The following is a 15,379-nucleotide window of genomic DNA, read 5'->3' as shown; positions in this document are numbered from 1 at the left end:
ATTAGAATCAAAGTCATTGTTCTGCTTGACGTATCTTTTCACAAAAAGCTTGTCTCGTGGTTTTTTTTGTCAGAAACTGGTGTTTTTTGTCAACAACTTGTGTTTTATTGCTGTTTACTAAAGAATGGACAAAGCTAGAAAAGCTTTTTTTTGGTGAAAGGAGAGAGTCTACTCTTTCTTTTGGTAGGCTCCATGCTTAATATTGTCACAGAACACAATCTGTGGGTCTTGAAAGATCTGTCAAAATGCTATAAGATGGCTGGCAATGTGGGGAACTCTGCTCTGAGGAGGAGGAGGATGGGAAGCACGGCTGCCCACATCTTAAAACAGCAGCAATATTATACCTCACATAGGGATAATCCGAGCTTAAACATAACAGTTTGTGGGCCCGTGGTCAGAGAGAATGCATAATCTCCATTGTGTCAATTCGCTTGCTCGGCTACCCTTGCTCACTGACTGAAAGGTTCGCAACAGGGTAGTATGGATGCTATGTTTGTCAAAGACAAAAGGAGTTCATGCAGGCAGAATGTCTAACACACAGTGTACTGCTATTAATATTTGAAAAGCCTTCAGTTTAATGTCTTACCACCCTGGTCCTCCCATTCTTGGATGTACGCTACACTACCATAATACATTTGAATTCAACATCATTTGGGATGTAGAAAACCTTTTCAGAACTGCATAAGTGGCACATTATCAGACTCGTTTCACTCCACAATTCTGATTATGTTTTGTAGTGTTGAATAAAATGAGAGCATGTTTGCATTTCATCACACATTTCAGAGGCGTAACAATTATGCAAACAAGATTGAGTCTTGTGAAAATGCAATTGGCAAAAATCACATTTGCTGCAATTGTTGAGGGTCTCTAAATTCTGTTTGTTTGTATGATTTACATGGTGAAGCTGCTGTGGAGGAATTAAAACAAGTACATTGTGTCACAATTAAACAGTCCAACCTACCAGACACCTGACATCAAAAGTGAAACTATGTGGTGAAAAATAGGACTGAAAGGATTAATCGAATAATCCGATTACAAAAAAGTCTAAGCAAAATCTCTGCCGCAAAGCAGTAAAAAGAAAGAAAGAAAGATAACACGTTTATACACTAGCTGCTCTGGCCACAAAGGCAATCAACCCGCAGACTGGCGATCCTGAGTTTACAACAGCCAATAAGCTCTCATTTTCTATTACACAAGTCACTCACCATATCAGGCTCTGCCTTTTTAATGTCACACATATTCAAAGTCACAGATACTACAGTGTGGAATGTATGGAAGGGCACCTTAAGTGGACAACAATGACAACTGCACCACACATGCACATTTTGTGTTGGTATTGTTTTCAGAATGCTAAATCAAATTTTATTCGACAACTCGATTAATCGATGAGAGCATTGGTAGAATACTCAATCCTAAAAATATCTGACAGCTGCTACCCTAGTGGAAAATTATTTCTTGTACAATTTAGCAGAGGCATGTCCCGACTCCCTTGACATCTAACCAACTTTGGCCACTCGAGGGCACTAAAGCAGGTGGAAACCAGACTAAACTTGTTGAAAAATTGTTGGTACCCTGCCATTAAAGAAAAGAAAACCCCACAATGGTCATTGAAATAAGTTGAAACTGACGAGGCTGGAATTGGCTAAAATACATACTGACAAGCCACAAAGCTTCAGGAAGAATGTCCCTTGGACAGATGAGACGCAACTGAAGAGGTTTGAAAGAGGTCAGAAATCAAGATAGTTCCCAGTGTCAGAAAGCTTGGTCTCAGGGGTCCTCTAACAAGAACAAAACACTGGACCATTCTGAAATGGCTTCCTATGCGCCCCGATCTAAAACATATTGAACATCTGAGGAAGGAGTTGAAACCTGCATACTGGATTGCAGTGAAGCTTGAGCTTCATTAGTTAATTTTCAATAAATTTTGCTTCTGTCAGTTGCAAGTTATTTCAGTGACGACAGTGGGTTTTTCTTTGTTTAACTGAAGCATATCAATGTGCGTAATTATTGGATTACTATGGGACATTTCTTTAAACTTTGCTTTTGGTCATCGCTTCATATGGAATAATTGCCTTACGTTTTTCTTTTGGGGAGGGGGGGGGGGGGGGTGTTGTGCTGGGTGTACTTGTCAGTCAAATATGTCTTATTACTGCTTGGAGTGGCCAAATTAGAGATGGACAAAATCTATAAGGCCAGTGTCAGACCCTAGAGTTGCCAACCAGACAATTGAAGAGTTACGATTTAAAAAAATAAATAAATAAGTTTAAAAAAAGAGAGCCTATTACGAGAGTACCATAAAGCACAGCTAGTGTTAAATCTCTGTTGGGTTGACTGATATTGATATTTGATCCTTTTGTGAAAAACCATGAATTGATCCAAGTAAAGCAACCACATCTTGATTTCCTACTCTATTGTAAACTGAATCTAGAAAACAGCCTTTTTACTTCCCGCTTTGTTGTGCACACACAAACACACACTATATCCACAGGCCTAATTATAGCCTGCCCATTAATCAGCAACAGCTGTAATTATATTAATTCCAGTGTAATCTGATCAAGGTGAAGGAGATCGAATCACAACCTTTCTGTCCTGCTGGCCTAGAAGGGGTGGCGGTTTGGTGGGGGTATTTCAGTAATGGTGGCGACAGTGGTGAAAATACATTTTGACCATAATAATCTGTTTTAATTCAGTATGTTAGTGTATTAGTAGAACAAAGTACATGCATGGGGGGGGAAACAAAACAAAAAAGTCCACAAGCCACTACATCTTCTGAATTGCTTGTTAATTATCTGCTAAAAAGTTTATAGTTACAAAAGTAATACCGACACGCAAAACATTTGGCTGTTTTATTGTTTGAGGGTTTATGTCATGGGAATGGACATTTACTTAAAAAACAAAAACAATTGCGAGTGTTTGAAAAAAAACAAACTACTGTATATTGCTTCTGTTGTACCAAAAAATGTAATTCAGTTGACCTTGTTCCTCACCATTGGGGCAGTACGGTGTCATAGGGCATCCAGACTGATGGAAAGTACAAAAAAAAAAAAAGAAATAGTAGTTTCAAGAAAAAAGGAAGCTAGGCTGGTTTAACATTTGATGATCATTTGCCCTGACCACTTTCCTAGCACATCCAAGAATCGGACAATGCTGACTTTGAAGGAGTAAGGGAGTAAAAATGCTCAAATTTGGCCCCATTGCTGGAATGTGTGTACGCCACTTTACTTGAACTGCTTTTTGTCATTATTGTTTTAACAATACCGGAATTACAAGAGCACCTTTTTCCACAACATGATCATGAAACATGATTGACATATTGAATCTTCCAACTACATTGTGATTGACACTTTCCAACATCAGTCACACAACAGTGGGTTATGATTCATCCAAGAAGCTTCAAGAACTGTGATTAAAAGAGATGCACTACTTAATGAAGCTCTGCTATGGTTGCGATACATCCTTTAATCAACCTTCCAAGAAGTATCTGCAGTCTGCGCAGTGTAACACAGATGTCATGGAAACAGTCAGAGAACAACTCTGCTGGGAATGAATCTACAGCGTCAGTGACAGCAGGTTCTAACGTGGCTTTGCCTGAATGACGACATTGTTTTTGCATCTGGCTACCACTCCCACAGCCAGGTTTCCAAAACAAACGTGGGCTTTGATACTGGATCCATCTGCGTCCTGTCTGGTCACAGGGAAGGATGGGGCTGGATGAGTGGATGGAACTGAGGAACTTGATGTGCAGATAGCGCAGATAAGAAGGTAGTCGAGGGAACCGGAGTGTGGGGGCTGAGTGAGAAACAACATACAAATTCTATAAATATAAACACTGCACATTTGTAATGGTGTGAACAACTCTGACTGGATGATGACACAAAACATACGCTGTTCCAAATCTGCGAAGAGAAGCCAAAAACAAAACCGCCTGAGATTTTCGAGTCATTATCAATGAATGGGACAAAAAAAAAAAGCATAACCAGGAACATTCACAAGAAAAAAAATGGGATTCCGAGTTTGAAAATAGCATGTACAGTGATCCTCATTCATTGTGGGAATTCCATTTGAGACCGACCCACGATAGGTGAAAATTTGTAATAGCAAGCCGATATAAGGAAATATTTTTATTTATTTATTTTTTTAATATAGTTTAGATTCAAAGTACCCCTCCCACACACTTTAAACGCACTGCAATATGGCTGGGGAAAAAAAGTTCATTTTTTCTCAAATAATACCTCAAATAAGTTGATTATAAAACAGGTCAACACAAAATTTCTGCCTCAAAGGTCCGCCAGAACCATGCTCATGCCACCATCCGTGTTTTCTACACGGACATTTCTTGCACATGTGCACAGTGTTATAATAATGGCGGCCAGTGTAGAAGACTACCGTATTTTCGCGACATTAGGGCGCACCGTATTAAAAGGAGCAGTCTCAGTCACGGGGTCTATTTATGTATTTAACACATACATAAGGTGCACCGTATCATTGGGCGCAGGCATGGTAAAACATACACTAGCTTAAAACATACGGTAGCATGCATGCACGCTAAAACAATGTTTTTAAAAAGGCAGCGGGAGCAAAACTGAGTTCGGTTGTACTTTATTGAAGTATTTAACAATGTACTCACGTTATTTTTTGATCAATCCTCATCCACAAATCCATCAAAGTCTTCATCTTCTGTATCCGAAATGAACAGCTCGGCAAGTTCTCCTACAAACACACCAGGTTCCCTCTCATCATTGTCGGAGTAAGTCTCGTTGCCGGGGGGCTGTTCAGCAATGATGCCGGCTTTCGCGAAAGCTCAGACAACAGTCAAAGCAGATACCTTAGCCCAAGCATCCACAATCCATTCACATATGGTGACGTAACTCGCGCGGCGTTACCTCCCAGTCTTAGTTGCACTTGGTTTTTCACAGCGGCTGTGAGATTGGCGCGCATGGAGTCACAGATCAACAGGGACGGTGACGCGTGGAAAAAAAACATCCGGTCTCTTTAGGTAGACCTCACTCAGCCACTCTCTCATTTTCTCCTCGTCCATCAAGCCCTTTTGATTGGCCTTAACGATGACTTCGGCTGGAGACTTTTCTTTAGGCAGCGTCTTCCTCTTAAATATCACCATAGGTGGCAGTTTCTGTCCATTACCATGCCAACCAAGCACAACAGTAAAAGCCGACTTCTCGTGCCCCATTGTGTGTATCGCTACCATGGTGGTCCCCTTCTTCTCTACAGTGTGGTTCACCGGGATGTCGAAAGTGAGCAAAAGTGAGCGGCACCTCGTCCATGTTGGTGATGTGGTTGGGCTGGATGTATTTGTCGGCAATCTTGTTACTGCAGTAAGAGCAGGAAATGGCCAGCTTTTCCTTGTAATCCGCCGGAAGTTGCTGCGCCACGGTAGTCCTTGCCCTGATGGATAGATGGCACCGTTACATAAAACGAAAGCACCAAGACGGACCTCCTTGAAAATGTTAGATTTTCATTTATTCTGCAAGCGTTATTGCCCTCAGTCGAATGGTGATTGTAGAGACGCTTCCCCAGCGGTTCTTTGATCATTAATCCATTGCTCGAGTTGGTCTTCCAACTCAGGCCACCTCGCCTTGTTTCCACGGAAACTCAGCTTCGTCTTCTTGACTTGGCGAAGCTTGTTTTCCTGCTTCCTCCACTTGCGAACCATGGATTTGTTGATCTTGAATTCTCTCGCAGCTGCACGATTCCCATGTTCCTTCGCGTAACTGACAGCTTGCAGTTTAAAATGTGCTTCGTAAGCGTGTCTCTTCGTAGGTGCCATTTTCGGGGGTCCTTAGCCAAACCGATGTTGTTTTGCATAATGCACATACCGGTGCTATATACCTACTGGGGGCGTGCAGTTAGCGTCCTCCTTCACGCTCACCCTTCCCCCTTTACGTCCGCATGCTGTACTCAGTCACGTCCGCCTTTCCTCTATATAAGCAGCATGTCGGCAGGAAATGTCAGTCAAGCAGAGCGCTCATCACACAACAACGTTTATAGATTTTGGAACTCGGTGCACACATAAGGCCGCGCCGCATTACAAGGCGCCCCGTCCATTTTGGAGAACATTTAAGACTTTTAAGTGCACCTTATGGTCGTGAAAATACTGTACCTGAAAACGCAGAGGATGCCGAAAGTGTGGTATCATTTCAAAGTAAAAGACGGGGAAAAAATTAAATACTGTACAGTTGCTGCAAAGTGGAGCTGGCATACCACTGACTATAATTCAACACCTTGACAGAAAACACCCACATGCAAAGACTGACTTGACCTACGGATCCTCCCCCGAAGCAACCTAAGGTAGTACTGTTTAACATGTTTGTCAATTTAATATACCCTAACATTGCTCGTCAGAATGTACTGTATGGTGTTTGTAGACTAGATATCATGTTAAGATCACTTCACACCACTGCGTGTATGAATCTTTTAAGGTGCCGCTAGACAAAGCTAGCAATTAGCCACGCTAGCTTAATGGTGAGGAAGGCAGGCACAGATTTTCTTAAGACCCCGTTGTCCTTTTTACACAAGCGCACATTTGCTATGACCAGCTATAGGACAGTACTGAGTACACTTTGCAGCATATTCAAGTTGCAATGACTGTGTGTTGTGTGTGCGTGTGTGTTTGCGAGCTGCTGCGCATTCACAGACTTGCAGCAGTAAGAGTCCCGACTTCAAAGTGGAGCTCACAGTAGCGGTAAAGTTTGAAATCACTAGCACCACAACATACTGTCGTTTGGCCTGGTTTTAGGTGTTCATCACTTAACCAGTGGGGGGCAGCAATGCAATAAGCATGCCCAGTATGCCGGAAAGCAAGAAGAAGACAGGAACAGGAAGTTCATTCACTGACCTCACTGTAGTTTACAGGCTGATCTAATCTACATTTTGTAATAGATTATTCTTGTTGAAGCATTATCTGTAAGTGATTTTTAAGACTAATACATGTGCAATGTACACATAACATGATTTATGTTTGACCTGAATGTTTGTTGACCTAAAATGGTAATCGCTAATGCACTAATGCTAATCACGATTTCTAACCGTTTAACATTGCCTAATGTTGTTTGTGCCTCATTATTCATGTGTACAAAAGAGATGTAATATAATAAGATAAAGTATTTACATTCATTCACTTCAACTCACGTTCAACATTAGTAGTATCGGGGGGAAGGGGTTGGGGGGGGGGGCGCGTATTCAATGGAATAATCGATAGGATAATTGATTCTAATAAGATTCAATAGTTTAACATTAACTAGGCTTCAGTTGGTTACCCGTTTCAAGGTATACCGCGGTTTTAAAAAGTCATCGTTTCAAAAAGTCACTGTTTCAAACCCGCTAAAATCATCAGCGTGAAAAGATTTTTTTTTTTTTTTTGAGCAGAGACACGATTGCAATAGTGTGAAATCATAATAATTTTACTGATTTTACATACTTTCAAAATCTGATACCGGCCCATGTCTAAAGTCTGTATTTCATAGGAAACTAACCTTTGAATCGAAGGCAACTCATCATGTGGAAACTGTCTAAATGCAGTGTGCCATCAGTTGCAAATTTTGTGAAGCTTTTGTGAATGGAGCACATGGTATGAAAAAAAAGAATATTGGAGCTATCAAATATTTGTAAAGGTGCGTCCGTGTAGCGCACCCACTTGTAAGAGCACGCGTGTTTGTTATGCTGACAGCGCTGGCTCAGAAGCGGAATGGGAAGGCGGAGATCCTCGCTAGTGACGTAACGTAATTTCTCGTGTACAATGCGCATTTTCCCCCCTAAAAAAATAATTAAAATAGTGCACATTATACATGTTTTTTTAATAAATACGACTGAACATTCATTACAGTAATTGAGACTGAAGGCCCCCGTGACCAATTGGATTGGACCACTGGAGGGTCCCCGCCGGTCAGCCTTGCGCCAGTGTTCTTCTCCTATGGACCGGCCGAGGACGACCCAAATGCTCCTTATTTATTTACTACAAATAATAAATTTTTTATTCAACTATATACATAAACACACACATATATATATCAGCAACGTATAGTGAGAGGCGGAACAAATAAATGCTCTTCCAATATATGGCAGAAGGTACAATTAATGTTTCCATTCATAGAACAGAATAATGGCTTTGTCTTCAACTAAATCGACGCCAAATTTGTAAGTAAATTACGGTGTGTTCAACATTATTTCAGGATATTTACTTTTTTAATTGACTTTCCACATCTAGTATACCTGCTTCCGATTGACGCTCCTAGATCGTGCTCACGTTCAGTTATGGATCCTCGAGACTTTTGTGCATCCTGCTGTGATAGATATTTTCGCTCAATTTTATGTTGACCGGTCAAACTGGTGTCGGGGACTAGTTTTTTCTACTGAGTGAGTTTTTACGGCCCACATTTAGGACCCAAAAAATCCCTACACTTTCACCAGGATACACAAGTTGGCAAAAACCGGTGCATTTTCGGGCATGTTCAGGCCACCCCAAAGGCAATTCAAAACAATAAACAACAATTCCTGGAAGGCCTTAACACTGCCAGCTGCTGAGGCCCCAACTATGAGGTGGTTTGGGTTACTTCTCATACAAAATGTATGACGCAGATGGCACTGCAGTGGCAGCTGGCAACCAACTTCACAATGCGCATTACTGCCACAGCTAGGATTGGAGGGGAACATTAATCAAAAGAGTCAGATGGACTTCAGTATCATTCGCCTTGGGGTGGCATGCTCTAGCCACACAGAGACATTCTAGTTAAGACTTCATATATGCACGTTGAATCTCAACCCTGCGTTGAAAACCTCTTGATGACATTATTACATCAGGTTTATTGTATCCACACTTTTGAAAGCTGTTGCAGAGTATGACACTGTAAAGTGTTTTTACAGGCTCAACGACTCCCGGTGGTGAATGAACGGTCCTCGTGTGTAAAACATATGTGGTGGGTGGGCACTTTAATAGTCCTCGAATGGCTTTCTCAAATAATTAAGTAAATGAGTCACAAGAGTGAGAAAAGATTGGTGACATGGCTTCATGCTCTTAAGTGGATAAAAGGATTCCCACGGTGCATAATTATCCATGAGTGACAAGTTTGAGAGTTTGGCGAGTAACAAAGCAAAGAGTGACAAAAAGGCATGGAGGAATGAGAGAGTCTAGGGTCCTCTGATATTTGAGTCTTTCTAAAAATAATCATGCTGAAGCAAAGATATGAAGCGTACCCCTCGGAGGGGACGAAACAAAGACGACAATTGTGCCCGCAGAGTGAATAAAAATGGCACTGAGGCTAGGGCCTCTGATTCATGTATATAACTTACATCGGTGTATACAAAGCAGGGTACATATCAGAAGTGCAACAATTTGTTGATTAATTGACAACTAATCAATTACCAAATTAATCAACAATTAGTTTGATAACTGATTAATCGTTTAGAGACTTAACTTAAAATTGTCCGAATCCTCAGACTTTCAGTCTCTCAACAGTAAATATTCTCTGATTTCTGTAGTCCTCCATGAAAGCAGACTGATTGTCTTTGTGTTGAATCAAAATAAGACATTTGCAATCATCTGCTTTTGCTTTGGGAAACAATGATCAAGACTTTTGCCAATTTCTGACTGACGACCCGGACCAAACCAGCAAATGAATCAATTTGTTGTTGTTTTTTTCCATTTTCTGCACTGTCAATTTGAAATAATGTTCTACTTTTGAATGAAGGGATTGAAATAAAAAAAAATTTGTTTTATCCAATTCATCGATTATTCAGAAAAAAACAAAACAAAAAAAATTAACAGATTAATTGATTATTAAAATAATAGTTAGTTGCAGCCTATTAGATATATACAGATTCTAAACATCTTAATTTTCAAAATGTGACAGACGAGGAAAACAATCGGCTAAAGTGTGTGATGCAGATTCAGGTCGTTTCCTAATTGGCTATCGTTCCGTTTCACGTCACAAATTACAGAGGATGCCTGGTCCCAACTCGGTGTTGATCACAATTTGAGATCGTGAATATAGAACAGGTGTCAAGGCCCCTGAGATCGTCTAGGAGGTTTTGTTAACCTTAGAATATGTTTGCATCTTACAAAAACCATACATACATCTCCACTAATCCACTTACTACAGGACTGACTCTACTGGTTATTTCTATACGGGTATACTTGAGTTAACATCCTAATTTGGTTTAATTGGGTTTCATTTGATTTACTTAAATAATTATTTGATTAACCTTTCACACGGTTTGTCACCCTTATTGTTATGGCCTTTGATCTGAGATTGAAACAAGGTTTAACAGCCCCGACTGTCAAGCAGAACCCAGACCACAGGATAATTGCTCAGAATTATTTGGAGCTATTCAACAATCAGGCCTTTACTGACTTTGACGATAAGAGAGGAAACATGCTCAAATTTGTCCCAATTACCAGCATCTTTGTACACCACTTTAGTGAAACTGGATAATATTACTGACATTCGATAAGGGTAAGACCACTTAACCAAGGAATATTTCCCTGCTAAAAGCAATACTGACTAGTTTTCGGCTCAATTCTGTTAACGACATCCAGCAATGTGGTGTTCTGTTACAATGGGGAGATAAAGATTTATAATATAGCTGCACCAAAACTACAAACCAACCCTGCTGCGTGCTCCCGTTTGACATATTTTGTTTTACTACTCATTAGTCATTTCTGTCCTCTCATACATGCAACAGTCCCAAAGATATCTCAAGTTGTCATGCAAATTATTTGTAATGCTCATTATCTCTGTGCTTCATTTGTAAGTCATATTGTGAGCGGTGAATAAAAATGAAATCAGACACAGGGCCATTCTTAACTCACCCTTCAACTGTGAAGTCAGGGAGACGGCAGTTTGATTGTCCAATTGCTTGCAGTCAACCTGTAGAAAACCAATGGATCATTAGAAAAAGATAAACACTGACTAAAATATGAATTTTCATTAATGTACTCTTTTAGGGCTTTTTTTTCTTTTCTTTTTTTTTTTTTTTTAAATAGCTTGAGTCTGGCAGATTATTCACAGCCAGTTCAGTACACTGCACTGTTGCCATGCTGAAACATTGCCCCCTTCCACTACAGCAGCTTAAAAGGAGATGACATATTTTTTAGAGATTTCGCAAAAATGACCCAAAGAAGAACAAAGCCGAGAACCAGCCCAAGCTGTCATTATGTCTCCTTGGATCTCCATGGCACGAGTGCTGGCCAATCTCCTGCCCCTGCCAGCTCCACACTCCATAAAAGCATCAACCGCAACAGCACCGCAAAACACAGCAGCTCTAAAGACAGATGGGCAGTAAACGACAGGGTATTTATCTGAAACCAAATGGTCGCAACTGCGAGGGATCACATACCACGTGGTTCTAAAACTCTGCGGGTCCAGTAATTTATAGACCATTTCCAAAAAAATTTGAATATCATGGAAAGGTTTAGCTATTTCCATAATTCCATTAAAAAAAGTTTAACTTTCATAGATTATAGATTCAGCGCCCAAAATGTAAACAATTTCAAGTATTTATGTGTTTATGTTTACATAATTTGGGCTTCCAACTTATAAAACCCACAAAATCAGGAAGTCAAAAAATTATAATACTGTGAAGAAATTACCATTTACTTCTCAGGTGTTTTTTTTAGAAAAAAAGAAGAAAAAAAAGAAATTAGGGTCAAATTAAAATCAATCAAAATATGGTACTTTCAAAACGATATGCTAATTTTCAATACTTGGTTGGGAATCCCTTTGCTTTAATCACTGCCTCGCCGTGGCATTGTCTGGGAGTTATGGAAGCCCAGATTTCCTTGACGCTTGCTCTCAGTTCTTTGTTTTTGGGTCTGGTGCCCCTCATTTTCCTCTTGATAATAGCCCTTAGATTCTCAATGTGTTTTAGATCCGGCAAGTTGGCTGACCAGTCAAGCACTGTGATGGCATGGGCATCAACCCAGGTTTTGGTGGAAAATGAAAATCTGCATCTCCATACAGATCCTCAGCAGAAGGAATCATGAAGTCCTCTAAAACATTCTGGTAGACTGTTGCGGCGACCTTGGATTTAAGAAAGCAGAGTTTACCAACACCTGCACTGGACATTGCACCCCAACTGTGGATATTTCACACTGGATTCTGTTCTTCACCAGTCTTCCTCCAAACCCTTGAACCTTGATTCAGAGATTAAAGGCACACTTTACTTTTATTGGAAAAGAGGACCTTGGACCACTGGCCAACAGTCCAGTCCTTCTTCTCCTTGGCCAAGTGGAGACGGTTCCTACGTTGGCTCAGGCTCAGAAGTGGCTTGACCTGAGAAACCCGACAGTTGTAGCCTATCTCCCGGATGCGTCTGAATGTGGTAGTTTTTTAAGCTGTGACTCCCGCCTCATTCCACACTTTCTGGATCTCTGCTAGATTCTTCTCTGTTTGATAATCCGCTGAAGCCTGTGTTCATCTCTTTTGCTGGTGCATCTTCTCCTGACACATTTTGTCCTTCCACTAGACTTTCCATTGATATGCTTGTACACAGCACTCTGTGAACAGCCAGCCTCCTTAGCTATGAACTTTTGTGGCTTACCCATCCTATGGAGGGTATCAATGATGGTCTTCTGGCCAGTTGTCAAGTCTGCAGTCTTCCCCATATTGAACCCAACTGTGACAATTGAACCAAACTGAAGCAATTTAATGACACTTGGGGAAACCTGTGTAGGTGCTTTGAGTTTAGTAGATGATTAGTGTGTGACACTCAGTTTAAAACATTTATGGCCGATTTCTTCACAGTATTCTAATTTTTTGAATTCCTGATTTCATGGGTTTTATGGGCTGGATGCCCAAATTATGTAACAATAAAACAGATACTTGAAATTTTGAAAGTTTAACTTTTTGAATTACGGAAATAAACACAAAATAAACAACAGCCGTGGTACAATGGTTAAGATCATCGCCTACCACCGTGGGGGACCTAGGTTCAAGACCCCGACTGGACCATCCGCCAACATCCCCGGACTCACGGCTGTGGTGTCCTTGAGCAAGATACTGATACCCCAAAATGCTCCCCGGGCGCTTCAGCTGCCCCCTGCTCCAGTGTGTTCCACTAACATGTGTATGTGTTCACTGTGATGGGTTAAATGCAGAGAACAAATTTCGTGTGTGTGCATGCATGCATGTTCATGACAATAAAAAGTGATTCTTCTTCTAAAACTTTTCCATGATGTTCAAATTTTTTGGAAAGGGTCTGTATATAAAGTGAGAAAAATTGTGACGTGTTAAATACTTATTCCAGGCGCTGTATATGTTAGGCACTTTTTTAACCGTCAATTTCCTTATTTGTCATTATGGCTCTGTGAGGGCATTTCACTGCAGTAATAATCAAGCAATTACAATTTCTACTTCACTAAATTTCAAAAATATATTTTCCAATCATCTGTATATGGCTACAGGGTTGGTCGTACACGCCAAGTTAAAAAAAAAAAAAAGACCGACTTGGTGCATTGCTAACATCAAGCTGAAGTTTAAAGCCTTGAAGCAGTGAAGTGAGTCTTAAACATTAATAAGGGATGTCCCTGATACACTACACATCTGCCTTGTTAATATTCTTTAAATTTAATTTCAGTTGTGTGGTTCACTATGAGCTAAACGTAGAACACTGCAACAATGAAACTGAGGCATTTACACATGCTTAGATGGGAGAGTCATCTGGAAGTGAATTCAGCTAGTGTTTAGTGAGGACACGATACACTGGTGAATGAATATTGCAGCCTTTTAAAGCAGTGTCGGATTAGTCAATTTGAGTCCAACAACTTTCAACAACCTCTACGATTAGCTTTGGGGCTTGTGCGACGTCTGCTCCTGGCTTGCCACAGAAGTAGAATCACATTATAATATTTCATTCGAGAGCACAGATTTGCAGAAATGGAGTGTGATGACCTGACCTAGCCCTGAAACGCCTCGGAGCAATAGCAAGGAATCTGCATTGTGTGATTTATCCTGACAGTCATTATTACTGAAATGCAAAGTCTGCTGTAATGTTACAGCAGCTGCAATTGTTATCGAACATGGCTTACCGGATTACGTTGTTTATGGACAAAAGCCGAAGCCTTAGCAACCAACACTGCAGTGGCGCATTAGAAAACCTAACTAAAAGATGTCAGTCACAAGTTCTCAGAACAAATGCTGAGTGATTATCAGTGAGGTGACAAAGGTTGGTGATTCCTTAATGAGCCTTGCAAGTCAGACAGCTTCTCAAAGTGTAAACTGAAACAGTGAGGAAAGAACAGTTTATAAGGGCCACCTTATATTAATGGCAAGTACCCTCAGCTAATTTAAACCTTCAATGTTCCGCAATGAACATGTTCAGAGTCAGAAAAGTTCACTTGCACATCTGACATCCACTAGAGGCGATGTTTGAGGTTTGAACTTTTTTTACAACATTTAAAAAATAAATAAATAAATAAAAATAAAAAAATTCAAAAAAGCCCGATAGGATGGCAGTGATTCATTACCTGCCAATAAAAAGTGTCTCTTGGGCGCTTAGTGAATTAAAAATACAGGAAGTCCTCGATTTGCAAACGAGTTCCGTTCCTACGCTGGCGACGTAACACGAATTTCACGGCGAAATACTTCTCTTACGGGTATTGTCCCACGTGATTGTGACAGCAAGCTCAGTGTGTGTGGGCGTGTGCGGCGATGTGTGAGTGAGACGGACAGGACTGCGCAGGCGTCGTCCAGCGGGACCGTGAAGGAGGAAGAGATGCGCGGAGGTGCGAGTGTGTACAGTGGCAAGTGTAGTGACGGCGACCGGGGAAGAGTAGCGATTAGCGAAGGACCCGTTGACGTTGAATGTGCAGAGGAGCTAATAAAGCCATTAAAGCAGCAAATTGGTGCTTCGTGGCTTTATTGTTGCCGCCACCCAGCTCAGCTGTGCAACGAAAGAAGGGAGTTAACCCCTGCGTCTCCCGACCATGGTCAGGTGACCGTAGCAGGAAAGGTTAACACTTCGTATAAAGAAACTAAAATACATTAAAATAAAAAAATAAGATGCTGTACTTACCATTACTGCTGAGAGTGTGAAAAAAGGCAAATATACTCCCGGCGCACAAACACAGACAAGCACTATGCACTAGCTAAGCAGAAACACTATGGTGCTGGGACAAAATGGCGGACGAGGCACGGGCGTCGTAAAGTCGAAACGTCGTAGGTCGAGTGAGTCGTAACTCGAGGACTTCCTGTATAACAGAGCAACACTAAAACTCATAGTTTAATAGGGAGAGCAAGAGCACAGCATAATAGGTGGCACCTGTATAGCTTAATGCTGGGCGATATATAATTTGTTTTCGATTAATTCAAGTTTTTTTTATTGCGGGCATTCTAAAAAATAAACTTTTAATGCGGGCATTCTAAAAAAA

General features: G+C 40.8%; 1 protein-coding gene across 2 annotated transcripts in view; it reads right to left on the bottom strand.

Annotated features, from left to right (window-relative positions):
* Positions 1 to 15,379, bottom strand: part of adarb1b (adenosine deaminase RNA specific B1b) — a 160,047-nt gene that overhangs the window by 95,765 nt on the left and 48,903 nt on the right. For both annotated transcript variants that reach the window (XM_061791418.1, XM_061791419.1), the window contains exon 2: positions 10,823 to 10,880. The gene's annotated coding sequence lies outside the window, so the exon portion shown is untranslated. The remainder of the gene's footprint in view (positions 1 to 10,822; positions 10,881 to 15,379) is intronic.

This window comes from Phyllopteryx taeniolatus, chromosome 12 (assembly GCF_024500385.1).
Source record: "Phyllopteryx taeniolatus isolate TA_2022b chromosome 12, UOR_Ptae_1.2, whole genome shotgun sequence".
Classification (NCBI taxonomy): domain Eukaryota; kingdom Metazoa; phylum Chordata; class Actinopteri; order Syngnathiformes; family Syngnathidae; genus Phyllopteryx; species Phyllopteryx taeniolatus.
The sequence above is the reverse complement of the archived record's forward strand: the minus strand, read 5'-3'. Positions and strand labels throughout refer to the sequence as shown.